The sequence below is a fragment of the Acomys minous genome, assembly GCF_964271855.1.
Source record: "Acomys minous genome assembly, chromosome: 7".
In the NCBI taxonomy this organism is placed as follows: domain Eukaryota; kingdom Metazoa; phylum Chordata; class Mammalia; order Rodentia; family Muridae; genus Acomys; species Acomys minous.
Genome location: NC_140488.1, coordinates 64,608,482 through 64,635,926, shown reverse-complemented (window position 1 = coordinate 64,635,926; position 27,445 = coordinate 64,608,482).

Sequence of the window (27,445 nt, the reverse complement as noted above, 5' to 3'; positions counted from 1 at the left end):
AGGATTATCATACAAGTTTGAGATTTGAAAGATTCATGTGTTAAATCTTGGTCATTAGTATAGAGGTAGTAGGTAGAGGTAGTAGAACATCTAAGTGGTTGGTTTAGTGAGACATGACTGAATAATAAAGCAAGATTTGTACTTTTCTCACAGGAATACAATTTTACTCTAGAAGGAGGTTTTACCTCCAGGTTCCTAACTTGAGTTCTCATCCTGATTTTCCATCACGATGGACTGTGTTTAGGATGGGTAAGCCAAATAAACCCTTTCTTGGCCTAACTTGCTTTTGGTCACTGTGTTTGTCATAGGAATAGAAACCTAACTAAAACACCTGTCTTTCAAAATTCATCTCAGAATAAAGCTCACTAGTTCAAGCTAGGGAAAATGTGGCATCTTCCCTCTTCTGATGCCATATTCATTGTGGAAAGGTGAAGTTCTGGATGGTAAGTATCAAGTGATGTGCATGTCTTGTGGTGTGTGGAACTAGGAACAGAAGAAAGACCAGTCATCACAAAAATATTACAGTATATTTAGTCATAAATCTAGTAATGAATGATGCTTCATCAACAAAATAGATAACAAAATGCACTGGGTTATATTTTATATTTTTTGACATTTTAAGTTTAGTTGCAATTTATTTTCTTCAAAGACTCAATAGCTTTACATTTCAGAATTTATATACTATACTAATTAACATTAATTTTGGGATTTCTAGAGCTTTGTAGTTAAGATTTATTTCCTTCAATATTCATGAATTCTATTGACATGTATGCTATATCCTTGTGATATACTAGACAGGATAAACTGAGTTTATTTTATATTACACATGTAAGTGAACTCATTCAGTGCATTTAATTTTTGTCCTGTGTGTCAATATTTTCCCCTTACAAAACTCCTTCCAGGTTCTCCTAACTCCCTACTCACCCAGCTTTATGTTGTCTTTCTTTTAAAGAAAAAAAATGAAAACAAAACAAAAAACCTTGAGGAGACCAATAATAACTTTAAAGAAAAAAATGAAAACAAAACAAAAAACCTTGAGGAGACCAATAATAATTTAAAAAGCCAAGACACAAGGTGTAAAAATAAAAAAATAGCTAGATAGATGGATAAATGATAGATAGATGATTGATACATAGAATGATAGATAGATAGATAGATAGATAGATAGATAGATAGATAGATAGATAAAGTTTTTGTGTGTGTGTTGGCCAGCTACTCCAGGTCATGAGGTCTACCCTGAATTGTGACACTTTATTAGAGAATACTGATGTTTCTCTGTCAAATGGTTTCAGCTGCAAATAACTTTTTAGTTCTGAATGGGGAATCCATGTCTACTACTCCTGTCAGTGAAGGGACCCCCACATTTGGCTTTAACCTATGCAGGCCTTGGGCATGATGTCATTGCATCTATGAGTTTGTATGTGCAGCAAACCTGCTGTTTCTGGAAATACTGTTTCTTAGGAGTTATCTATCACCTAAGGGTTTTACAATTTTTCAGCCACCTCTTCCACATAGTTCTCTGGGGCTTGAGGGGAGGGGTTTAATAATACAAAATTCTACCAAAGAACTCCTACAGCTTATGCCAAATACAAGATTAAATAAAAAATCAGTAGCCCTCCTGCATACAAATGACAAATGGGCTGAGAAAGAAATTGGGGAAACTACAGCCTTCACAATAGCCACAAATAATATAAAGTATCTTGATGTAACTCTAACCAAGCAAGTGAAAGACTTGTATGAAAAAAGCTTCAAGTCACTGAAGAAGGAAACTGAAGAAGATACCAGAAGATGGAAAGATCTCCCATGCTCATGGATTGAGAGGATCACCATAGTAAAAATGGCCATCTTAACAAAAGCAATTTACAGACTCAGTGCAATCCCAATCAAAACACCTACACAACTCTTTACTGACCTTGAAAAATCAATTCTCAACTTCATGTGGAAAAACAGAAAACCCAGAATAGCTAAAACAATCATGTGCAATAAAAGATCTCCTGGACGAATCTCCATCCCTGATATCAAGTTGTATTATAGAGCAACAGTAATAAAAACAGCATGGTACTGTTATAGAAATAGGCTGGTTGATCAATGGAATCAATTTTAAGACCCAGAAATAAACCCACACACCTATGACCATTTGATTTTTGACAAAGAAGCCAAATCCATACAATGGAAAAAAGATACCATATTCAACAAATGGTGCTGGTTTAACTTGATGTTTATATGTAGAAAAATGCAAATAGATCCATATTCATCACTCTGCACAAAACTAAACTCAAGTGAATTAAAGATCTCAACGTAAAACCAGACAAACTAAATATGTTAGAAGAAAAAGTGAGGAAGAGCCTTGAACTCATTGGCACAAGAGACAACTTCCTGAACAGAACATCAATAATTCAGGCTCTAACATCAACAATTAATGAATGGAACCTCATGAAACTGAATGGCCTCTGTAAGGCAAAGGACACTGTCAACAGAACAAAACAACAGCCTACAGACTGGGAAAAGATCTTTACCAGCGCTACATCTGACCAAGGACTAGTATCCAAATATACAAAGAACTCAAGAAATTATACACCACGAAGCCAAATTATCCAATTAAAAAATAGGGTACTGAGCTAAACAGAATTCTCAGTAGGGAAACATCGAACGGCCAAGAAACACTTAAAGAAATTCTCAACATCCTTAGTTATCAGGGAAATGCAATTAAAAACAACTCTGAGATTTCATCTTACACCTACCAGAATGGCTTAAATAAAAAATTCAAGTGACAGTACATGCTGGTAAGGATATGGAAAAGGGCGAAAACTCTTCCATTGCTGGTGGGAGTGCAAATTTGTACAACCACTTTGGAAGTCAATCTGGTGCTTTCGTAGAAAACTGAGAATAGTGCTACCGCAAGACCCAGCTATACCACTCCTGGGCATATACCTGAAAGATGTTCCACCATACAACAAGGGCATTTGCTCAACTATGTACATAGCAGCCTTATTTGTAATAGCCAGAATGTGGAAACAACCTAAATGTCCCTTAACCAAAGAATGGATAAAGAAACTGTGGTACACAATACCACTCAGCAATTAAAAACAAGGAAATCTTGAAATTTGAAGACAAATGTATGTAACTAGAATTGGTCATCCTGAGAGAGGTAACCCAGACCCAGAAAGACACATATGGTATATACTCATTTGTAATTGCATATTAGCTTAACATAGGTGTCCTCTGAGAGACTCAACCCTGTGGGGCAATGGAGTAGATGCTGGTACTTGCAGCCAGACTCTGAGATGAGTACTGAGAGTGGTATGGAAGAGTGTGGGAGTGGAAGTACCCAGAGGTTTAAGGAGACCATCAAGGCCAGAGGATCTGGACCCAGGGGGGTATGCGCAAACTGTCCTATGAAACAATGACAATGCATACAGAGAACCTAGACTCCCTTGCTCAGAAAAAGGCTATGGACACCTCATTCTCCATGATTGTGAGCAGAGCAGGGATGGCCTCTGACATGAAGTCTGGTGCTCCCTGGTTTTATCATTTCACTTTGGTGGATAGGCCCTGTGGACATACAGAGGAAGGGTATGTAGGCTATCCAGATGAGACCTAATAGGCTGTGGTTATATGGTGGAGGAGAAGGTCCCCTTCTGTCAGAGGTCTGGGAAGGGGAATAGGTCAAAAGAGGGAAGGTTGGAGGGAATAGGAAGATACAACTGAAGGGATAACAATCTGGATGTAATATGAATAAATTATGATTTTTTGTATTTTATTTTATTATTTTTTTAATTTTAATTTTATTAATCTATTCAGATTACAACTCAATTGTTATCCCATCACTTGTATCCTTCCATTCCTCCCACCCTCCTGCTTCCACCCTGTTCCCCTCCCCTAGGTCTAAGACCAAGGGGGACCTCATCTCCCACTATATGGTCATAGGCTATCAAGTCTCATCTTGGTAACCTGCTTATTTTTTTTTAGAGTGCCATCAGGCCTCCCCACCAAGGGGAGGTGGTCAAAAATTTTAAAAAGAATTAAAATCAAAACAAGAAACAGAAAAATTGGACAGATATGTAAATAGGTTACCTGGTGGTTTGTATGAGAATGTCCCAGAGGCTCATATGTTGGAATGCTTGGTCCCATTTGGTGGAACTGCTAGGGAAGACTTAGGATGTGTGGCCTTGCTCAGGGAGCTGTGTCACAGGGGTGAGATTTGAGGATCCAAGGGCCTCCTATCATCTTCAGTGTGCTCTGCACCTTCTGCTTGCAGTTTTAGTATGTGACCTCTCACCTATTCCTAACACCATGTCTTTTCTCTGTCATCATGGACCCTAGTCCTCTGAAACTGTAGTTAAACTCTTTCGTTAAAAAAAAAAAGGCATCTCATTTAGAACTAGTGTTCCAAAGTCTTTCCCTGTCTACACATTGTCCTTTGGAGCTTTGTGTCTTAATTACCATCTCTCTGATTGGTGTTGTGTGATGCACAAATTTAAGGGTATAACAGTTTGTCATTAGGAGTTATTTACTTTAGCAAAATAATAGTGTTAAGACTTCTCCTGGGCCCATTAACTATCTAGTCTCAAGGTCTTTGGTACTTTAGTAGTATCAGGTATGGGTTCCAACTTATGGAGTGTATATTAAATCCAACCGAAGGGCGATTGGTTATTCCTATATCATTTGTGCAACTCTGATCTTTCATTATTCTAAAGCATTAAACACAAGTTCTCTAGATGCCATATTTTTCATGTCTTCATACTTCTATATTCATCTCTAAAACTTGTAGGTATTTTTCTACATAATCACAGTACTCATATCTACACAAATGAACAATAATTTAAGTAGTTTCTCATCTTATGTAAAATATTCCTTATTTAAAATGTATGTTTAGATAAGCATTTAAATAATATCTATAAATTACATTTAGTGCATATGCTTCTTGGTCTTTCTGAAACTAGAGTACTATATTATTGCAACTTTTGTTTTCTCCACCATTACCTTTTGGAGATACCACCTTAATTGTCCCTATGGACTATTCATTCTTGCTTTCTTCATAGAGATGTCAATGCACTGGTCCTCATATCCTTCATATTTCTATGAATATACGTTTACTCTGATGTCAGTGCCTAGATATTTTAACAATTTTGGTATTTCCTTTAAACCAGAAGTCATATCCTGAAAACACATAGACAAATCTTGCATGCAGACCCATTTGAATCTAAGTGCCAGTTTCTATTTCTTGTTTTCTCTCATGGTCATATTTTCTTTAGTAACTGAATGGAGAAAATGTTTTGGAACTGTTATAGATCAAAGGTAGAAAAAATATGAGCCTACCAGAGTTGACCTCTGAGAGTTTCCACCAAGCAGTGGTTCAAAACCGATGCTGAGACTCACAACCAAACATTGACCAAAGTGCAGGGAGTCTAGTGGAAAAATTGGGGAAAGGATAAAAGGACCTAGAGATGACAAGAACTACACAAAGAAGACCAACAACATCAACTAAACATGGCCCAGAGGGGTTGTGGGATCTGAAGCAGTGACCAAGGACCACACATGTACTGGACATAGGTCCTCTATAAAGATATAGCATCTCAGGTTCTATGTGGGTCCACTAGTAAGGTTAACAGTGGATGTTTCTGACATGGACTCTGCTACCTGTTTTTTTTTTTTGTCACTTTCCCCTGGCAGGAATGCCTTGCCAGGCCACATGGAAGGAGGATGAATGAACTCTTTCCTAATGCAACTCGAGCTGGAGTGGGTGGATAGAGGGCTCTTCTTTTCTGAGGAATAGGGGAGAGGGGAGAGGGAAGGGAGGGTAGGATTGAGACGAGAGGAAGAAGGGGACTATGACTGGGATGTAAACAGAATAAATGGATAAATTAATAAAAAGAGAATAAAAAGAAAAATAGATCAGAATTGCATTTTGTTTCTCAGTATATTTTCTTATACAAGACAGATTTTCATTTATATTACCCACTATGTCCTTCTAAAAAGAATTTTAAAATATTATTTTTGAGGTATAATAAAACTGCATAATTTTACTTTTCTGATCCCTCTCACATATCATTCCTTGTTCTTTCAAATCTACAGCCTCTTTTTCATTACACATATATTACATATATGTAGATATAATTCATACATATATACACATTTATGTATTACTAGAGACATAAATACTAAGTGATCAGGCCTGAAAACATATATACATATAAATGTTATTTTATAATTCCTTATAACCAGACATACCAAATCTCTGATCATTACTGCCAAAACAAATCTGTGCAGTCAGCTCAGATCAACTGAAACCATACACCCTGTGTTCACTATTCTGAAAGCTCTACATCAGAGCACAGCAAAGATATACTAATATAAAACTTTATTCTCATCCCCCCCCCAATTTGGGGAAATTGAAGGAAATTTGTTAAATTATAGCCTTCCTGTAACCCTGAAAAATAAAAATAATCATGACAAAATGTTTGACAATATCCAACATTTGGATCTTGAAAGATTGTTTTAGAAATTTTACTACACATTGCATTACAAAAGTAAAAGAGTTTAAAGTGGTCCTTAAAACTAAAGACTTGATGTATCTCATATTCAAATATTTTAATTTGGACATTTTAAAGGGAATCCATAAACAAATGACCATAAAGATATCACATGAAATGAGGTTGTGAAACCTACAATTTGGTGAAGAAGACACTCCAAATACACAAAGGATAAAAAAATAAATATAAAACTTTAGTACCCAGAATGATGAGAAACCTAAGTTACAGGTTAAATTTCATGTTTCCAGTTCTTTAATAAACAATATTTTTATGTAGTATCTAAATTGAGACAGAGGAAGTCAGAAGGAGAGGAGCATAACCAGAAGAACATGTTATAAGCATTCCCTCTGAGATTGTTTTCAAAGGCTTTTAAAACTGTGTTTACATTAAAGCTGCTTTTAGCACTTCCTTAAAGGATTACCTTAGATACTCCTAAATTTGGCAGCTTTATTGGAGTCATATTTTCACATGGATGCACGCTTCCTGAACATTCTAAGAATGTGTTTCTGCTTTCCATAACAAACAGCAAGACAAAGCTCACTATTCTAGACTCCCTTCCAGTAATTTCCACTCAGCCAGGAAAACAGTTTTTGTTTTTGTTTTCTATGGTTTAGAGAAGAATATTTTCTTAACTCTTTAATAAAATGTCTATCAAGTCTATTTCCTTATCACTTGAACTAATAAAGGAGATATTCTAATGAATACTACCTTTTATACAATTTAGCACTTTATAGTTTATACTGGCAATTTTTGCTTTGTAGATTAAACCTGTCTTCCATAACCAGATTGGTAGAAGTTTTTATTTTCTTGTTAGGCTATAGACAAGAGTCTAGAAGGTACCAAGCATCAGAATTTTACCTGAAAGTATTTCAAGAGTTCGCCTGGTTTGCTGTTGTTGTTTGGTTGGTTGGTTGGTTTGGTTTGGTTTGGTTTCATCAAAGCAAGGTTTCTTTGTGTAGCCCTGGCTGTCTTGGACTCACTTTTCAGACTAGGCTGGCCACAAACTCATAGAAATCTTCCTGCTTTTGCCTACCCAAGTGCTGAGATTACATACAGGGGCCACTGTGCCTGGCTAGTTCATGTGTTTTTATACTCTATCTTTTCACAATAAGTGGTGTGTAAAAACCAGAGCCAAGTTACTGTAGTGGGCTAAAATCTTACTAAGTGAAAGAAAGTACATTTTCAGGATACATCTAGATTAAGTATTAGAATAAACTATAAGCTTTTTTCTAGTAGTTCCAAAGACAACACATCATACAGTCAATATTCTGTGTCTTCTACAGAAATTAAAACATCTACTGAAAAATTTGGCACAGAAAGAATGACTCTTCCATTCTTCATTTTGACAGAGGAATTTAGAAGAAAGCTAACAAAAGGATATGCTTTGAAAAAGTCATATTTCAATTAGGAAAGAAATGTGCTTTTTTATTAGCAAAGAAAACAAGTAAGTTAAATACTATTTTAGCTTGATTAATGTTATAACAATAATTATTTTTTGAATCTTTAGTGACTAATTTGTAATGTAGCATAAATTAATTTTGTGTTTCTTTAATTCTTTATTGTCATCCTTTTCTTTAGTAAATTGCTTAGCCTCTGACGTATTCAAAAGCCTCATCCTTTCTAGTTTGTATGTCTGTATTATTGACCATTTCAATATAGTATAAAATTAGGATAGCTAATTTGTGCCAAAACATGTTTAATCATTTAAAAAAGTTGTTCAAGATTTTTTTCTTTTAGATACATATGCATTTTGACTACATGTATGTTTATGCAACACAAGTGTGCCTACTGCTTGCTAAGGTCAGAAGAGGACAACAGATCCAAAATGTTTAGTGCTCTGGTTAGTGGTGGGGCCTGTAAGAATGGAGCAGATAGACAAGACAGGCTAAAGTTTCATGCAGTAGCTAACTTTATTTGGAGAATCAGACAATTTACACTCTGAGGGTTAGGAAGAGTCACATGAGTAAAATGTACAATCACAACGGCAAGCCACATATAGTACGTGCATCAAAAACATGTTTTTCTACAGAGACAAGTAAACAAACAGTGATGGACAGTTTTAATGAATAATCTGAAGTAAGCCCTCATGCACCACACTTGGGAGGGGTACAAAAATATAAATCAAGAACAATTTTTGTTTTTGAAGAAACTGAGGTCATAAAACTCTTGTTTTATTTTCTTGGATTTTTCTTACTAATACTCAGAACTTTCCTCATTCAACTCCATTCTTGGGCCATGTTCTGATATGTTAGGCATTGGAGTTAAAGATGGTGTCCGTAAAAGCATACTTTATTTTCCTGAGATAATTGTCTCTGAGGCTTACTGCTAACCTAAGCCTACTTGTGGAAGCTTCTAGACTCTGTATAATCTATTTTAGACCTAGTATGTCTTTAACCTCTGCTGAATAAGCTCACCCTTTCTAGCTCTTTCTGAACTCTGGCTGGCTAGCTCAATTCAGCTGTTCTGGCTCAAACTCCTCTTCAAACTGATTTATTCAAAGTGGCTTCTCTCAGCTTCTGACTGAATTGCTCTGCTTGGCTTCAAATTAACTCTAGCAATCTTTTCTAATCTGGTTTCTTTTCATTCTATGGATTGATTTATCTTCATTTGTGTCTAGCTTGTTTTACCTTCAAACTTTCTCTGTAAAACTCTCCTGGTAAAATTGCCTTCTCCCTTTCTCTGCATTGCCTCTCTTTTCTCTTCTCATGAGAGTTGGGCATATCTATCTCTGATTCATCATTCTGTCAAATCTTTCTCTGATTTGTTACTTTTTCTGCCCCTCATTAAATGTCACTTTCAAACATGGTTGCTTCTTTTTCTGAACTAACCTTACCTTCGTTGCTTAGGATTAAAGGTGTGTCTGTATTCTTTCTAGAAGAATTAAAAGTGTGTGGCATTGTCTGCATTTCAGCCAAATCACACAGACCTAGAAGACCTTTGGATGTAATCAGAGCAGCCATGTTGTTGGATTAAAATTAAAATTGATGGCAATGAAACCTGGGTCCTATGCCAGCACAAAGGCCTTTAACCACTGAGATATCTTTTTAGTCACAAATCTTCTTACAGAAAGTAATTGACATAACGAGATAGATGCTGATTGATCCTACAGCATAGGAAAATGTTACTTCTACACAAAATGACACACTAGAAAGTATGAATTCATGTGAATGTGTGAATTATGAAGAATGTTTGTATAGTGATTCAGATTATAATAAATACATCTTAATTGTCGAAATCAAGATGAAGAAAAACAAAATCATACATAAAAGTTTTCAAAAACACAACAAAATTATATTACTGGAACTGAGTTAAAACTTACTCTGTCCTCTTTCTCAAGATTTAAGTTAATACTGAAAATGCTTAGGTGATAATTTATAATCTGTAGCTTTGGATATATGCTTATGCACTTTAATTTTAGTTGAAATATATTATTGAACTTAGCTATTAGTGAATAAAAGTACTCTTTCAGATTTCCTAGATAATCCAGTGCACACTGAAATGTATTGTTTTATCTTCAATTGTTTTTGTGGTTTCTGTAGTTTCTCCTACTATTGGTTCCTAGCTTTATGGAATTATTATCTGATAAAGCATAAGAGATTTTCTCTTTTTTGTATTTATTGACACAACGTGTGTCTTCTGATGTGATCAGTTTTGGAGATGTTTCTACTCATTGCTGAGAAAAATGAATATATTCTGTTGGTTTGGTAAAATATTCTGTATATATCAGTTATGTTCAGTTCCCCAGTAGTGTATTTTAACTCTGAAGCTTATTTTTTATGTTTTTAATATCAAAATTAATTTGAAAGTGGAGTATTAAAGTCTCCCACAATTATTATGTCAGGGCTCTTGTGCTTTTTATGTCTTTATAGTTTTTTTTATGAAGTTAGGTGCTCTATTATTTGTGATTAGAGATTTGTAATCTTTTATTCATGTTTATGATCTCCTTTTATCTCTTTGAACTACATTTAGTTTGAAGTTTACTTTCTCTGATATAAGGATAACTATACTGCCTTGTCTAAAATTTATTTTGCAGTCTATGTTTCATCCTTTGATATTAACATTTTGGATAGCTTTAATTTTTGTGTTTCTTGGAGACAACATAGAGTGTGTTCTTGTTTAATAAAGCCTATTAGTCTATATCTTTTTAGTGATTAGCTGAGGCTATTTACATTAAGATTATCCTAGAAACTGACTTGATATTTTCTGTACATCTGGGAAGCAATAGTCTACTTTTCTGGATTAATAATTTACCTGCTCTCATATTATCTTTGAATGTTTTCTGAGTTTCTGAGGTAGATTTGGTTCTTTCTTTCCCAAGTATATTTGTAAGATTTTTAATATTTTGAGTTAATTTTGTATTCAGCCAATTTGCTGAAGGTGTTTATCAGCTGTAGTAGTTCTCTGGTGGAATTTTGGGGGTCACTTATGTACACTATCATATCATCTACAAATATTTGACTTCCTCATATCATCTACAAATAATTTGACTTCCTCCTTTCCCATTTGGATACCCTTGATCTCCTTTTGTTGTCTTATTGCTCTGGCTAGAACTTCCAGTACTATACTGAAGAGATATGGAGAGAGTGGGCAGCCTTGCCTTGTTCCCAATTTTAGAGAAATTTCCTTGAGTATTTCACCATTTAATTTGATTTTGGCTATTGGCTTGCTGTATACAGCCTTTATTATGTTGAAATATGTGCCTTGTATCCCTGATCTCTCCAAAACTTTAAACATGAACGGGTATTGGATTTTATTGAATGCTTTCTCTGCATCTAAAGAGATGATCATGTTTATATGGTGGATTACATTGATGGATTTCCATATATTAAACCATCCCTGCATGCCTGGATGAAGCCTACATGGTCATGATGAATGATATCTTTGATGTGTTCTTGTATTCGTTTTGCAAGTATTTTATTTAGTATTTTTGCATCAATGTTCATAAGAGAAATTGGTCTGAAATTCTCTTTCTTTGTTGAGTCTTTGTGAGGTTTAGGTATCAATGTGACTATGGCCTCATAGAATGAATTTGGTAATATTCCATCCATTTCTGTCTTTTGGAGTAGCTTGAAGAGTATCGGTATTAGCTCACCCTTGAAGATCTGGTAGAATTCTGCACTGAAAACGTCTAGCCCTGGGCTTTTTTTGGTTGGGAGACTATCAATGATTGCTTCTATTTCTGTAGGGGAAATGGGACTATTTAGCTTGTTTATCTGTTCTTCACTCAATTTTGGCAAGTGGAATTGACTTCTCAGCTATTAAAAACAAGGAATTCCTGAAATTTATGGACAAACCGATTGAACTAGAAATGATCATAATGAGTGAGTTAACCTAGAAGTAGAAAGACTCACATGGTATATATTCACTTATATATGGACACTAGCCCAAAGGCATGCCCCATGAAAGTCTTCACTTACCAGGAAAGTGGGACAGAGAGCAGGACATCCTATTGGGACTCTAGGTGAGAGAAGCATGGGGAAATGGGGAAATAGAATGATCCAGAGAGTCCTAGAAACCTACAAGAAGAACATTATGAGAGGCAGATCTGGGCCCAGGGGTCCTGCTCAAACTATGGCACCAACCAAGGACAATACGTGCAGTAAACTTTGAACCCCCACCCAGATCTAGCCAATGGACAGGACATTCTTCACACTTGAGTGGAGAGTGGGGACTGACTTTCACACAAACTCTGGTGCCCCATATTTGACCATGTCCCCTGGATGGGGAGGCCTGATGGCACTCAGAGGAAGGATAGCAGGCTACCAAGAAGAGACTTGATACCCTATGAGCATATACAGGGGAAAGAGATCCCCCTCAGGCACAATCATAGGGGAGGGGAGTAAGGGGAAAATGGGAGGGAGACAGGAATGAGAGGATACAAGGGATGGGATAACAATTGAGATGTAACATGAATAAATTAATAAAATATATTTAAAACAATTTTTAATATTTCATATTTCTTCCTGTAAAGTAGCCTACTAACACATTTTGCAGTGCTGGTTCACAAGTGTATTTTAAAGTGTAAGATATATCAAGTAAATAACCTACTGATAAATCTCAAGACTCTTGACAACAAATACAGTAAGTTAAAAGAAATAATGAAGACTGGAGAATAAATTAGTGAAATTAATTAAAAGAATATAATTCTTGAAATCAAGCAAAGAGTTAGTTTTTGAAAACTTAACAAGACTGACAAATGTTTAGCTAAATTTGCCAAAATTAGATACCAAATATATGCCTCCAACTGACTCCAATGAAACATAGATCATAATTAAAAATTACTATTAAAACTTATACCCTGAAAAGCTGATTAACACAGAAGAAATAGAATTTTTAAATTGTATCATCAACAAAATTAACCCCTAGATACACAAATAACTTAAACAGACCAAATATAAGTAATGAGATTGAAACTGTTATTAAAAACCTCCCCTTATGATAAAATAGACTAGTAATTGATATGACCATGATTTGATCAACTAAGTATTAACTTGTATAACCTATTTGTCCTAAACAGCCTACAATAGCACTTGTAAAGTAGTGGAAGTGCTATAATTGAGTGTTTGAAGAATTATCTTAAAGTTGAATTCTATTACTAATGTATCTAGAATTAAACTTATTTTGCATCTATATACAAAATTCTATACCAGTGAATTAAAATAACCTTGTGAGTGACAATTAATGCATTAAATTGAAGAGTAGATTCACTAATCTACTTTTTGTTCTGTCTTCCCTATATATTTTTTATTCCTCCTTCTTTCTTTTCAACCCCTATCTCCAAATCTAAGAGTGAAAGATAAAGGAAAGAGAGATGCCTCTGAGTCCAACCTTGTTTTCTCTCTAAATGAGACCAATAATAACTTATAACCAACTCCCATTAAAAATAAGCCTCTATAGCCCAAGAAAGCAACCAAAAACCTACCGGATCCCCCTTAAAGGAAATGGTTAAAGAAACTAGGAATAGCATTTGTGATACAGTTTCTAAATGTTGAGAAACTAAAGGCTTAATTAGAATCCGGTGTGAGACTGACTAAAATGCTGGGCCAATTGGGATTGGAATCTCTCTTCAAAGATATCCTGGTAGCTGTCCTGTTCTGATGAAGAACAACAACTGAAGCACTTGGTGCTGGAACATGAAAGATGCAGAATGTCAGTGTGCAGCATGCTGAGAGGGATGAATCCTGTCTGATCTGATCCAGTGTCAGTGTCTGGTTCTTTTGTTCTCAAAATATATAATTTCTTACAAGCATTATACATCTTAGATGCAACAGATAGAGGTGATTCTATAGAAAGATAAGGTAAAATAGTTAGATAAGGTCTTCAAAAACCTCAAAGCCATACAGAATATGACATTTAAAGATGTTTTTATTATTTTAAAGATTCATTGACAATGAGACAGGTTAACTCTTGGTAACATACAGCCTACCTCAAAGAAGATGATGAGCATCAAAGAACCTCCTTATGGAGGTGGCTTCAAATGTGGCAAACAAGCTACTGGGTAAAATGCCCCATTTCTCCCACAGACAGAAATCTGCCTTAAAAAGGGCAAGTTTAGATGCAGGCAGCCAAACTCTGCCAAGACAAGGTAAGCCAAGTCCTCAATAGTTCCCGCCTCACAAATATGTCTGTCAGATCTGTGGGGCCACAAGGCTAAAGAAGATGCTCCAACATTATAGAGAGTTTATGGTGACTGCTCAGGTAGTAAACTGTCTCTGTCTTTTTCTCATTTGTTAAGCTGCTAACCTGCACCCCCTGTATAATCAGGTAATTAATTTTATTTCTTCTTGAGCCTCTGATGGGGTTGAGGACCACATAAGTTTGTTTTACAACTAAGCTTAGTTCTTTAGGGCTTAAGATAACTTTAGGTCTAGAAAGATGTTCTAAGTTGATAATGATGAAATATGATAGATATTGATTTACATCCAGAAGTTTAGACTCACCAAGATAGGAAAGATGTTTTCTTCAAACCTGCTAAATACAAATAGCCAAAACACTAAGACTGTAACATTTATATAATTCTTGAGTATTCTGTGGTTTTTCTTGCTGTAGGTAGTTTATTGTATATATGCGTAATAATTTAAATATATATGTTAAAATATTTGTTTAAAAAAGAACACTGATCATCTCCTTAAGAAACTATAAAGTGTCAATAGTTCCTCAGTTGGGGGTCGACACTTGAGGAGCTCATGCTCCCATGCCAGAATGTTTACTCACTTAATTTTGTACAGGTACAGTGCAGGAAACCACAGCTGTGGTGAGTTCATGAGCCCAGCAATCCTGTCAAGTACTGAAGACGAGGTTTCAGTTTAGTCCTCCCCAAGCCCTGTCTCTAGACCCTTCATTCTAAAAATATTTAGGGAATCCAAATCCTGGAGAAGTTTGAAAAATAAATTTAAAATGTGCTATGAAGGCTTCTTTTATTTAAAAAACTTGGTATTGGTGGTGAAAAAAAAGTGCAAATTATTTCCTTTACTCAAATACTTCTCCACATGATCCAATTAACAGTTGGCATTTTAAAATAGTGAATTAGATAAACATGCTTCATTTTTTCTTTAGCACTGCAGTTAAGTTGAGAGGGACCCAAACTTTACAAATCAGATTTCCAAAATCTTGGTGACTTTTATTGGCATGATTTGGGAATTTGCTTATAGGGACATTGCTTTTCATCCTATGTTCTTTCTCCCTCTATTTAGTTTACTTGTTGTCCTTGATGTGTCAGGAGGAATTTCACATCCCTTTGCAGAATGAAACTTACTGAGCTTGTATTTCTTATGCCAGATCTATAATTTCTTTTTTTTTAATCCTTGGGGATTGCCTGTTCACATTAGTGGGAGCTGAGTAAGCATATCAAGCAAAAAAAAAAAAAAAAAAAAGCACTCCCTTTACTTAAGAACCAGGTAACATGGGTACTGTTATCACTGGTAGTAATATTTTATCTCAGGGATAATTTAAAGGATTGCTTTTAATTATGACTAGAGGGCTAAACTTGATAACATATTATATAGCTGAACCATTTATAGAATTATAACTCCCTTTGCAAACATTTTGGGAAGTTGACTTGTACGTAGTACCATTATCATAAAAGTGTGTTTTAAAATATTGTTAATTAAATTTTGCCAACAATATTAAGAACTTGAAGTCACTGTGGTGAGAGAAAAGCCCTTGGCATGTATTCTTAAGAAGACAGCACAGCACTTTTTCACCTGGAATTTTAATTTGCAAGTCCAATATCTTTGTGTAAACAAATGCAATATAACTTGTTCCTGTAGATAAAAATCACAGCTAGATGCCCGAAATTAGATCAAATCCATCTCAGCAATCCATAAATGCTGCTTGAAGGCTCACAGGATTTCTTTGCATTTTGGTTCTTGACCCTGTTACTAGTTATCAAAGAGTAAAAATAATTCCTTAGATCTTAGATTTTTCTATTAGGTCAAACAAATAAACATATTTTCATGCTTATCAAGCAACAACTCAAAAGACAGGGGGAGTCACATTTAAAAGAAAACATTAAGTGTGTTGTTTTGGATTTATATTTGTTTTATACATTTACTTCACATTTTTTCCCTCTGAAGGATAGACTATGCCCACTACATAATAAGTAGAGTGTAACTTGGATACTTTATCAGTCATCTCTTTTTGTGCACCATTACTGAAGTTATGTTGACACCTATATAACAAGTGATCAAAACTCAAGAAAGGTTATATTATGAAAACCTACTTAAAAGGTCTAGTGGGAGAGGGAAATATTATGTACAACCAAATGTAAATAAAATAATTCTATGATACCCAGTAGATACTCCTTAGAGACAAATAACATTATACAAAGATCCATGTTTCTAAGTGTTATCTGCCTAAATTGCTTTTGATGCTACCACAAGGGAACAATAAATAATCCTTTCATGCAAGAAGGCTATTCCTTCTTCGCTACTGAGAGTCTGCACTGATAAACAGTTATTACTGATAAGAATTAGGACTGCCAACTAGCATGTTTCTATTTAGGGTATGTGGTGAATACATAAGATGTTATTCCAAGGATTATTGGATTTGAAATAAGATAACTGTGCCTGATTTTCCTCACCCCAATATAATTTCATTCAAATATGATATTTGTAAGATTGCTTGCTGTGGCCAATGGAGAAGATGCCTACCATTGTTTGTGGTTCAATGAACCCCTTTATGTCATTGACCTTATTCTTAGTATAAGTTATGCTTTTGAAGACTGTTACAACTAATTAAATAACCTAAAAGCTGTCTTTATCTTTTGAGTTCCTGTAATAAAAAGGAATCCCTTAAATTTCCTTATACCCTTAAAAGAAGATACACAAGACAAACATTTAGGAGGGGACAATTAGTTCCATACTTCAAAATAACTAGCAAAAAGATATTTGAATATTTCTAACACAAAGAAGTGATAAATGCTTGAAGTAAGGGCTACACCAATTACCCAATATGATCACTCCCCATTTTACGTTGATTATAATGTCACCTTGTACCTCATAAACCTGTACAACTATTGTGCAGAAATTAAAATATATTAAATGTGAAATAATTGAGGAACAATGAACATTTAGAATCCAACAAAGGTTAAAAGAAAATTAACAGGGCATATTTAAGTTGAAGTTCAAAAAGTTCATGGTTTCTGCAAGTATAGAGAAAATGATAATAGTCAATTTTATATTGCAAAATGAGAAATTAACATGCATGATAGTGTTATTGTTTGGGTGTGGTTTGTTCACCAAAGATTCATTTGTTGAAATTTTGTCCTCCAACATCTTAATGTTAAAAGGTGGTAAAGCCTTTTAGAGGTGAGGCCTAGTGGGAGTTATGTTGAAGGAGATATGTTCTCTTTAGTCTTAGGCATTTGAATAGTTTGTACCTGGTTTAAGGATGTTTCGGTTGTGCTGTCTGACTGGATGAAGTATGTCACTGGGGCTAGGGACAGACCTTGATACCAAAAATCTCTTTCCATCTCCAGTTTGCTCTCTCTTTTGTACTTTCAATTCAAAAGGTGAGTTCTCAGCTTCCCCTTGCTACTACCACATTGTCGTATCTCAAATTCAAAAAAACCATAAACCAATATAAACCATTTTCTTCTTTAAGATGCCTTCGTAATAGTTTTTTTCCTTAAAAGTATTTTTATATCCCTACCACAATTTCCTCCCCTCTGTTCCTCCCAGTCCCACCCCAGCCTTCCTTCTGCACCTATATCCATTCTTCTTTCTTGCTCTTTAGAAAAGAGTAGGCCTCCTATGATATCAACCAGCCATGGCAGATCAAATTGCAGTAAGACTAGGCACCTCTCTTCATATTAAAACAAGGCAACATGGTATGAGGAAAAGGATTCCAAAAGCAGGCAAAAGAGTCAGAGGCAGTCCCCACTCCCACTGTTAGGAGTCACACAAGAAGACTAAGTTACACAATTGTAACACATATGAAGAGGGCCTAGATCAGTCCCATACAGGCAGGCTCCCTGTCTTCAGTTCAGTTTCTGTGGGATCCTATGAGCTCAGGTTAGTTGATTTTGTGTTTTTTCTTGTGGTGCCCTTGACCATCTGGCTCTTACAATCTTTCCTCCGCATCTTCCTCATGATTCCATGAGCTCTGCCTAATGTTTGGCTGTGGGTCTCTGCGTCTATTTCCATTAGTTGCTGGATGAAGCCTCTTTAATGATAAATTGGGCTAGGCACCACTCTATGAATATAACAGACTATTATTAGGAATTATTTCATTGACCTTTGGGGGGATCGTCTTGTTTTGTTCTATCCTAGGTCTCTAGGTTATCCAGAATCTGGATCCTTGCCTTCCAGGCAGTATTGGGGTGAGCTCCCTCTCATGACATGTGTCTCAGGCTGGACTAGTCATTGGTTGGCTATTCCCACAATTTCTGTGCTGCCTTTACCCCAACACATCTTGTAGGCAGGACACCTGATACCTCCTGCTCCTATTCCTAACCCCTCACCCTGTCTACTTGCAATATCATTCTATTTCTCCTTCTAGGGGAAATTCATTCACCTTCTTTGAGCCCTCCTTGTTCCTTAGCTTTTTGGGTCTGTGTATAATCCTTCCTATTCATTCTGTAATCTGCAGCGTACTTTGAGAGCACTGGCCTATGTCCTCCAGTGTGGGATAGTCAGCAAAAGAACATAGCATTAATTTTCTATTATGTTTCTGATTTCCAGAATTTGTTCTGTGCTCTGCAAGTTATTTTCTTTTTTTCAAGATTATTTTGCAATGTTATTATATAACTTACAATCTCCCTCTTTTTTTTTACATTTTATTTATTTATTTATTTATTTATTTATTTATTTATATTCTTTTTTTTTGGTGGTTACATTTTATTTTTTCCAAGATATATATTATTTTATTAATTTGTTCTTGTTACATCTCAATGGTTATCCCATCCCTTTTCCCCTCTCATTCTTCCCTCCCTCCCAAAGTATTATGTCATTGTTTCACAGATGTTATTTGTCTCAGCATATTACATATTCATTTTCAAAGTTTTATACATAGCTTCTTTTTTTTTAATCTGAAATTTCTATGCTAAATTTGTCTTCTGTTTTTCTTATATCAGAAGATTTGCTGAAATATTTGTTTTCCAATTCATTTAAAAGTATCTTTTATTTATTAACCAGAAATGGACTGGAGGATGTGCTCACCAAAAGAGTAAATCAGTAAAAAAGATTAAAGGAACAGAGGAACCAGTAGAAGAAATTACCAGCACAACAGGTATTCATCAAGTTCTGGGAGGCTTACTCTATGCACAGCTTTTTCAAAGCCACTTTTAGTGTTTTCAATCTTTTGTTTGTTTGTTTCATAGTTCTCATCTCCTCCTTGAAATGATTTTTTTCTTATATAAGTGCCATTGTATCTGTGCCAATAAAAGCACTTGTCTTTAATGTTTATCTTTTCATTCTTCATGAAACTCCTTTTATAATTTAAGCTCATCCATAAATTTCCTATTTGGCTGCATCATCTTTAGAGTTATTCTCCATTTTCTTTTACTTAGAGTTTATTTATTTATGATTCATTCACTCATTCATTCATTTATTCACTGACTATACTATCTTAGGTTGTTCTGGAATTTGTAATCCTCTTGCTTTAGCCTCTAAATGCTGGGATCACTGGTGTGCACCACTACCCTCTGAATTTACAATTTCTTGAGTTACATATTCAGAATTTCATTTTTGAGAAATACTTCCCCTATTAATATATATTGGTTTATTAGAATCACATCACATAGGTTTACAACATTTTTTCTGAACGTAAGTGCTTCAGATAAAATTTTTGTTTTTCCCATGAATGTGAAAATTACTTTTCATTATTGATCTGTCTCTCATTCTTATGATGACACAGAACACAATAATGTAGGGTCTCTTGGCCTCTTTAAGAAGCCATAACAATATTTACTCTCCGGAGTTTTTATATGAGAGGTTTCCATCTGATGGATTACTGTAGCCTAACATCTGCCTTAAAACTGATATTAAGTAAGAAATGTTGAATGAGTTCAGAATCTCTGCATTGAACATCTTTAATTGATTTTTTGAGAAATAAATAATTTAATTCATATTCCTTTAATTTTCAGCTATAAAATTCTTATTGATGACTTAAGCACTTCAAAACAAATGATTTATTTAGGTTGGCAAATTAAAGTGTTTGTGTTTGTGTGTGTGTGTGTAGCACTTACTATACAAGGACTTTATTACTGACTCTGCTCCTCATTTTCTTGTCTTCGAAAGCTTCATATTCTGGTAACACTGATGAAGGAATGGGCACAAAGATATCAAGTTCCTGAAGTATACTAGTTAAAAAAAAATGTTATTTACATTTTTACATTCATCATAAAATTTCATTTTTTAATATTGAGACAAGTTTGTAACTTTCACATTGTAAAAATTATGTGCATGAAAGCAGTATTATACCAATGGTATGCTACAGCTACTTCTTAACTACTCTTTAATTTATATTCTACTCCAGATCCAAATTACAAGGTAGAGAATTTAGCAATATGATGAAGAACAAAGAGTATTTTATATGATTTTTAATATTTTACATGACATGAATAAGTTTGCCTTTATAATTCTCCAATAATAGCATAATTGGTACAGCATTATATATATTTAATTAGAAGCTTTAAACATAATCTAATCACAGAGCAAATAGTCTAGTTAGATGATTTAATCCTATGTTTCCAGTACTGTGATTGTAATATCACTAAGACACTCTTCAATTATACGCCTGATATTACATTATGAGAAATCTAAACCTCAGAAATCTACTGTTAGTTTTATTTTTTTTTTAGCCCAGAGGGAGAAACTATTGTTTGGCACACATTTTAATGTGACCTCTATAACTTTTTAAAAGACATAGATTAATGAGATTTGGTTCCAGTGACCGTGGGAATAAAAAGTGGTTGCTAACTTAGAGACCCAGAACCTACCCATTCATATTTAAGGATTTCACTTACTGGCAGACACAAAAGAATTATCCCAACCACCCCAGGAATTCTTCAACTAGATGGGTGATTAAATTGCCTGTTTGGCAAGTCCAGTGTTTTGGTAGTTATTTTCATACCATTTTTGTGGGAAAGCTGAAAGAAATCCAAACATACATAACTCATATTTTTAAGTTGCAAACAGATGATTTTTTGGTGGTACTAGGGGTTGAATCCAGGGCTTCAGACATGCTAGGCAAACATCTTACCACTAAGGTACATATCTAACGCTTAGATAATTTCAAAAGAGTATTATGTTACTAAATAGTAGCTCTTTAACCAATCAAAACTATAATGCAAATATTTCTGTGGATGTTCTCTTTTTTAGTCATTAAGACTGTATTTAACTCTAGAGAGAACTGAAATAACTATTTCGCAATTTCTGTTTGCTAGTTTAAAGAAAGGTCACTTTCCTTCCATACAGAGATTATTATATGTGTGACTCTCAAAGATCATAGCAGTTCACTGTTAAAAAGTAAACATCTCCTACATAGCCTTCTTCATACCTGGGACACGGACACACACACACACACACACACACACACACACACACACACACACACACAAGTGGTAATAACTGAGTACCTTATTTGTGAAAGAATCTAAAATATTTGACCAAATGTTTACATTTTTCATTCAAGAGAATATTTATTTAGCCATGAATTCATGGAAATCAATAATGATAACATCTCAGGAACATGCACACACAGAAACTTCTCAAGGTAAGAGCTGCAGATGACAGTATAATTCATAAAAATAGAAAATTATTGTTATTGGAAACAATTGGTAAGTCAATAAAAAGAATTGTTTTAGCGTAGAATTTCAATAGGTTTAAAACACAAAGGAATACTTATTATGCTTGCCTTATATTTCCATCAGTAAAAAATATCTTAACATGCAAGAAATCTGAAAAAGCTCCAAGTTTTTAAGATTTTTATAAGTTTATAATTTTTTATAAGTTATAGTCAAACATGATCTGACAGATACTTTTAGATTGATTGTTTTGACTACTTTATCTTCTGGTTTCTACCTTTTTTAACTTTCAAAAATTGTATGCAATTTAGTTTTTAAAATAGAATAATTAAATACATGTCACTAGGTGGCAATGACTTCAGGATAGGTCACACACAGGAAAGTAGTAAATGAGGGGGATCTTACTTGTTGATTGAGATTTTACTTGTGATGCTAAATGAAGTCCATGTCTATAATGGAACTTAAGGTGAAGGAATATGTGTGTGCTTGTGAAAAATTTAATTTGTGTGGAGGACATGGTCCATAGCTTGTAAGAGAACTGAAATTAAAACCTATACCATGAAGTCTTATTAACATAGCTGCCTAAATAAAACCTGAACAAGATGGCATGTTAACATGGAAAGAGGGCCTCAACTTTGAACAAAGAATTACAAACAACTAAGGAATTCTGAGAATGGGAGAAATAATCTCCATGAAAGAGTCTTCAACTTGGTTATCCAAAAGTAAGTCATCATACAAACAAAAGTAACATTATATGGAATGAGCAATTGTGTGTGTGTGTGTGTGTGTGTGTGTGTGTGTGTGTGTGTGTGTGTGTGTATCTCACAAGAATTATAGAGAAAGAGACCATGTATTTGAGAAGGGGGAGAGAGGGAGAGAGGGGGAAAAAGCACAAAGGGAGATACACAGGAGAGTTTGGATGGTGGAAAGGGAGAAAATGATATAATTATATTTTAATTAAAAAGTGGAAAACTTGAAAACTGTGAGACACTATATGAAACATGAAAAAATAGCTTTGGTTTACTCCCCTTATATGTAGATTTGTTATTTGGATTTCAAACAGAATTATTTAAGAATTATTATTAAGCATGCTACCAAGATGAGACTTGATAGCCAATGACCATATAGTGGGAGAGGAGGTCCCCCTAGGTCTTAGCCTTAGGGGAGGGGAATAGGCTGAAAGCAGGAGGGAGGGAGGAATGGGAGGATACAAGTGGTGGGATAACAATTGAGTTGTAATCTGAATAAATTAATAAAATTAAAATTAAAAAAGAATTATTATTATTAATGACTATAGTATTTCTTGTTAGATGGGAGCAATAACATCTATTTTAATATAATATCAGGTCACATCTTGCACTTGATATTTTCTTTCTGCTGAGACATGTGAAGATCAAAGCTTATTTGATGCTATGAAGAAAGAGATATAAATTAATTGGAAAATATATTCTTAACTGAATATGAGTGAACCCTGAGGCATACTGTGTAGTAATATCCCTTTTAAAACAACATACATAAGAATGATTTAACCAAATAAAGGCCACATAGTGAGAGATTTTATAAGTAGAATAAAAAACAATTTATGTTTAAAGCAAATACATTTCAGAAGTCAGGAATGAAATAAAATAAAAACATCAGTTTACAATAAAATACACTGAAATCCATCATCAGTTATCAGACACTAACAAAACAATCTCATTACCACAACTTTACTTTCCTATTCTTTCTTATTCAAGAGTCATAAGCTTACATGAAGACCAGACATCCTGAAATGAGTAAAAATATGGCATATTTGAAGAAAAGAGAAGTGGCCCCATTAGTTATGTTAAAAATCTAAAAGTCCATTAGCTTTCAAAAGCAAAGGAACATCTGATGAATGTCCTGAAAAATAAGAAAGAATTTTGGGTAGAGAAGAGCTCTATATTTTTATTTATTTATTTATTTATTTTGCTTTTTTTTTTTAATTCAAGTAACTGGCAAATAGGAAAACAGAGGGGAGCCTCAAGCTGGAACAAACACTTGCCACATCTTCCCCACAGAACAAAGGGGGGAATGTATGTTTTTTAAGGAATTGTTTTTGGGCAATTGCTGCTGTTTTATTCTTGTCAGACATTACAATGAACTTGGAGATAAATGTTGGAGATTGAAGTCAAACCACACCTCTTTGTCTGATTATTATTTTTAGATGTATTAGAGGATAAGCTGAAAGGCTCACAGGACTCTCCCGTGGACCACCCATATTTATTATTGTATTTCAAATTAATAGTGAACAATATTAATATCTTAAATATTTAAATATTATACCTTAGGTTTTTAAAATATATTGTAATAATTTGCTCATATTACATCTCAATTGTTATCCCATCCCTTGTATCCTCCCAATCCTCCCTCCTTCCCATCATTTTCCCTTTACTCTCCTCCCCTATGACTGTGACTGTGGGGGATTACCTTGGGTTTTTATTTGCAGAATCTATTTTTGATTATTTAGTCACTGCAACTTTTTATTCCAGTTTTCTGAGACAGGGTTTCTCTGTGTAGCCTTGGCTGTCTTGGACTCACTTTGTAGACCAGGCTGGCCTCAAACTCACAGTAATCCGCCTGCCTCTGCCTCTCCAGTGCTGGGGTTAAAGGCATACGCCACCACACCTGGCTAAGTCACTGAAATTTCTAAATAGTAGCTTATTGATTTGACAAAGAAATCTAGGAAGAATTATTTCATTATTTGTGGAGAAAGAATTTTTGCCTTAATATTGTCACTGAAACCTGATTCTGAACTAAACGTAAAAAATAACCCTAATCAATACTTTTATTAGGACACTTTAAAGATATAACTGTGCTTGCCAATCACTGAAAATATCTGTAGGAATTCTTTTTTTTAAAGGACAATTTATCTTTAAAACATTAAAAATAGATGTCACAACATTACTATACTGTTGATGTATGTAGTAGAAATGACACACTAATTAATTTAGTGTAGTATAAGTTGCTGATTATTTATCATGGCTGACATTTGAATTAGAAAAACATTCAATTACAATCTGTGGTAATTATTATTTATTGATTTTACATTATGCACACATTAAAACAAAACATTTAATTATGCAGAAGAGGGGATTGCTTTTTCTGTTGACATACTTTTTCTGTTTTTACACAGAATTTGAATTTATCAGTTTTATTTAAAAACAAACAAAAAATGTTTGATCAATAAGCATTGATCCAAACTAAAAAAGAATACATTTTCAATATTAATATGAAACTTATTTGGAGTCCTTTTTAAAAGATTGCCTAAGATACATGGGCTTCTGAGTAAAACTGTACTTAAATTTAAATTGTTAAGACAGGATAAACCCAAGCCACCTGAATCTGGCCATCCAGGTGTGCATTTTTTTGGTTATCATTTTTAATTAAGCATTTTTATTTTCTTACATATACATTTATAGTATTACACACATATACAGTAAACTACCTATAGCAAGAAGAACCATGACACAATCAGGAATTATATAAATGTTATATTCTAAGTGTTTTGGCTATTTGTATTTGACAGCCTTGAAGAAAACATCTTTCCTATCTTGGTGTGTCTAAAATTCTGAATGTAAATCAATCTCCATCACATCTTGGCATTATGAACTTAAAGCACGTATCTAGACCTAAAAACATCTTAAGCCCTAAACAACTAAGCTTCATTGTAAAACTAGGCTACCTGGTCTTCAACTCCATCAGAGATTTGAGAAGGCCTAAACTTGGTTACCTGAGTATGCTGGGAGTGCAGGTTAGTAGCTTTCCAAATGAGCAGCTGTGCATTTTTACACCTCAAAACTAGTTTTTTAAATTTAAACTTTCTTCTGGATTTCCATATGTCTGACTGGAGTGGTGAGTGGTCCATGCCATCCTGAAATGCATACCATACAGCAAGCACCAGACACATTGCTCAGTATCTCATAAAATGTCTTAAATATAGTGGGAATACAAGAGACATTTGCTGCTGAAGATCTCAGCTCTTATCCACATAAAAACAGATAATATTTTAAGGATGGAAATGCATTATCTAGTTTTTTTTAGGAAAGTAGATTTTTGTTTGCTTATAGCAGTCAGAAAAAAAATAAGGCATACTAAAAATTCTGCCAGGCAGATTTTGTAAGATTAGAGAGATATAGATAGAGAGTGAGAGGGATAGAACTTTAGAAAGAGAACTGTAAGCACAGGAACAGCAGGTGTAATGCTTAGGAATGTAGGCTGATAGGATATCTAAGTACAACAGATTGGCTGGCATTAACATGATTATAGCAGAGTAGTGACAAGAAAATATCATATCTCACTAAACTTGATTGAGGTGCACACTAGAATCAGTCAAATATCTAGACGAAGGTTGTTTTAAAAGGAAAAAAATCTATTTCTTAACATAACTCTTCTAGATAATCTTGCAAACTTCCACTAGGCCCAAGTACAGATCAAATTGCTGCATATAAATGAATTTTAAAAATCAAAGCATCCTGTTCAGTGTAGGTCATTACATGTAGCTATGAATTTATTCCTATCTTACAATGTAAGAAGCTATTTCTCCTATGTTGAAGCTTTCAACTAAACTTGGTAAGACACTACTATCAAACAGCTTTTTAACATAACAGGAAAAGCCACAGTTTTCTTTTTAGTTCTGGAAGGAGATTCTTTCCACAACCTCTTTTAGTAACAAACAATGAATTAGCTCTAAGTATAAACAAGGTAGAAACCTGCATTCCACTGGGAAAAATGGAAGTGAAGAATTATATGCTCACTTGAAGTTTCTTCTACTTATTTCTGTGTATCTAACTCATACAACTAAAAATACAGAAATCAAGTCCCCAAAGGATTTATTTTGCTAACCTCTTTCTGGCACCATATTTCTATTGGCTTGATAGTATATCAAAAGCCTATTATAAGTCACTATCCACGAAAACATATATACATACAGTATTTCCCAGAGAAAATGTAATATAGTCTATACATATCAGGTTATCATGGAGGCTACTGAATGGGGAACTAGTGAACAGGATCAGTGAAAAGTACTGTGTAAGTGGAACTGTATGCAATAAATTTACTCTGCTATGTTTATGGAGTCAGCATTATTCTAGGACCCACACAATAGACTCTAAAGCATCTTAAATAGTAGCAAATCTGAATAAATGGGTTAAGGATGCAGTGCAGGGATAGAGTACTTGCTTATGTAAAATACTGGGTTTGAGTAAGATTAGGCTTAGTGGGCTGGAAAGATGGCTCAGTAGTTAAGAGCACTGCCTGCTCTTCCAAAGGTCCTGAGTTTAATTGCCAGCAACTACATGGTGGTTCACAATCTTCTATAATGTGATATGATGCCCTCTTCTGGCCTGTAGGTGTGCATGCACCCAGAACACTGTATATGTAATAATAAATGCATAAATCTTAAAAAAAAAAAAAACAAGATTAGGCCTAGACAACAACCAGATGGTCAGGCACTGGATCTCTGTAGGGTTCCTTTTTTATGGAATATTTTCCTGGGGATTTATTTTTCATTTTCAAAAAATCATGAGGCAATTTCAAGTAGCATGCGTACTTTATGCTGCATGTATGAGTAGTATTTCCATTATGTCTTCTGATATTCCACAAAATTATGGACATGGAGTTACAATGGGCAAGAAGTGAAGTACAT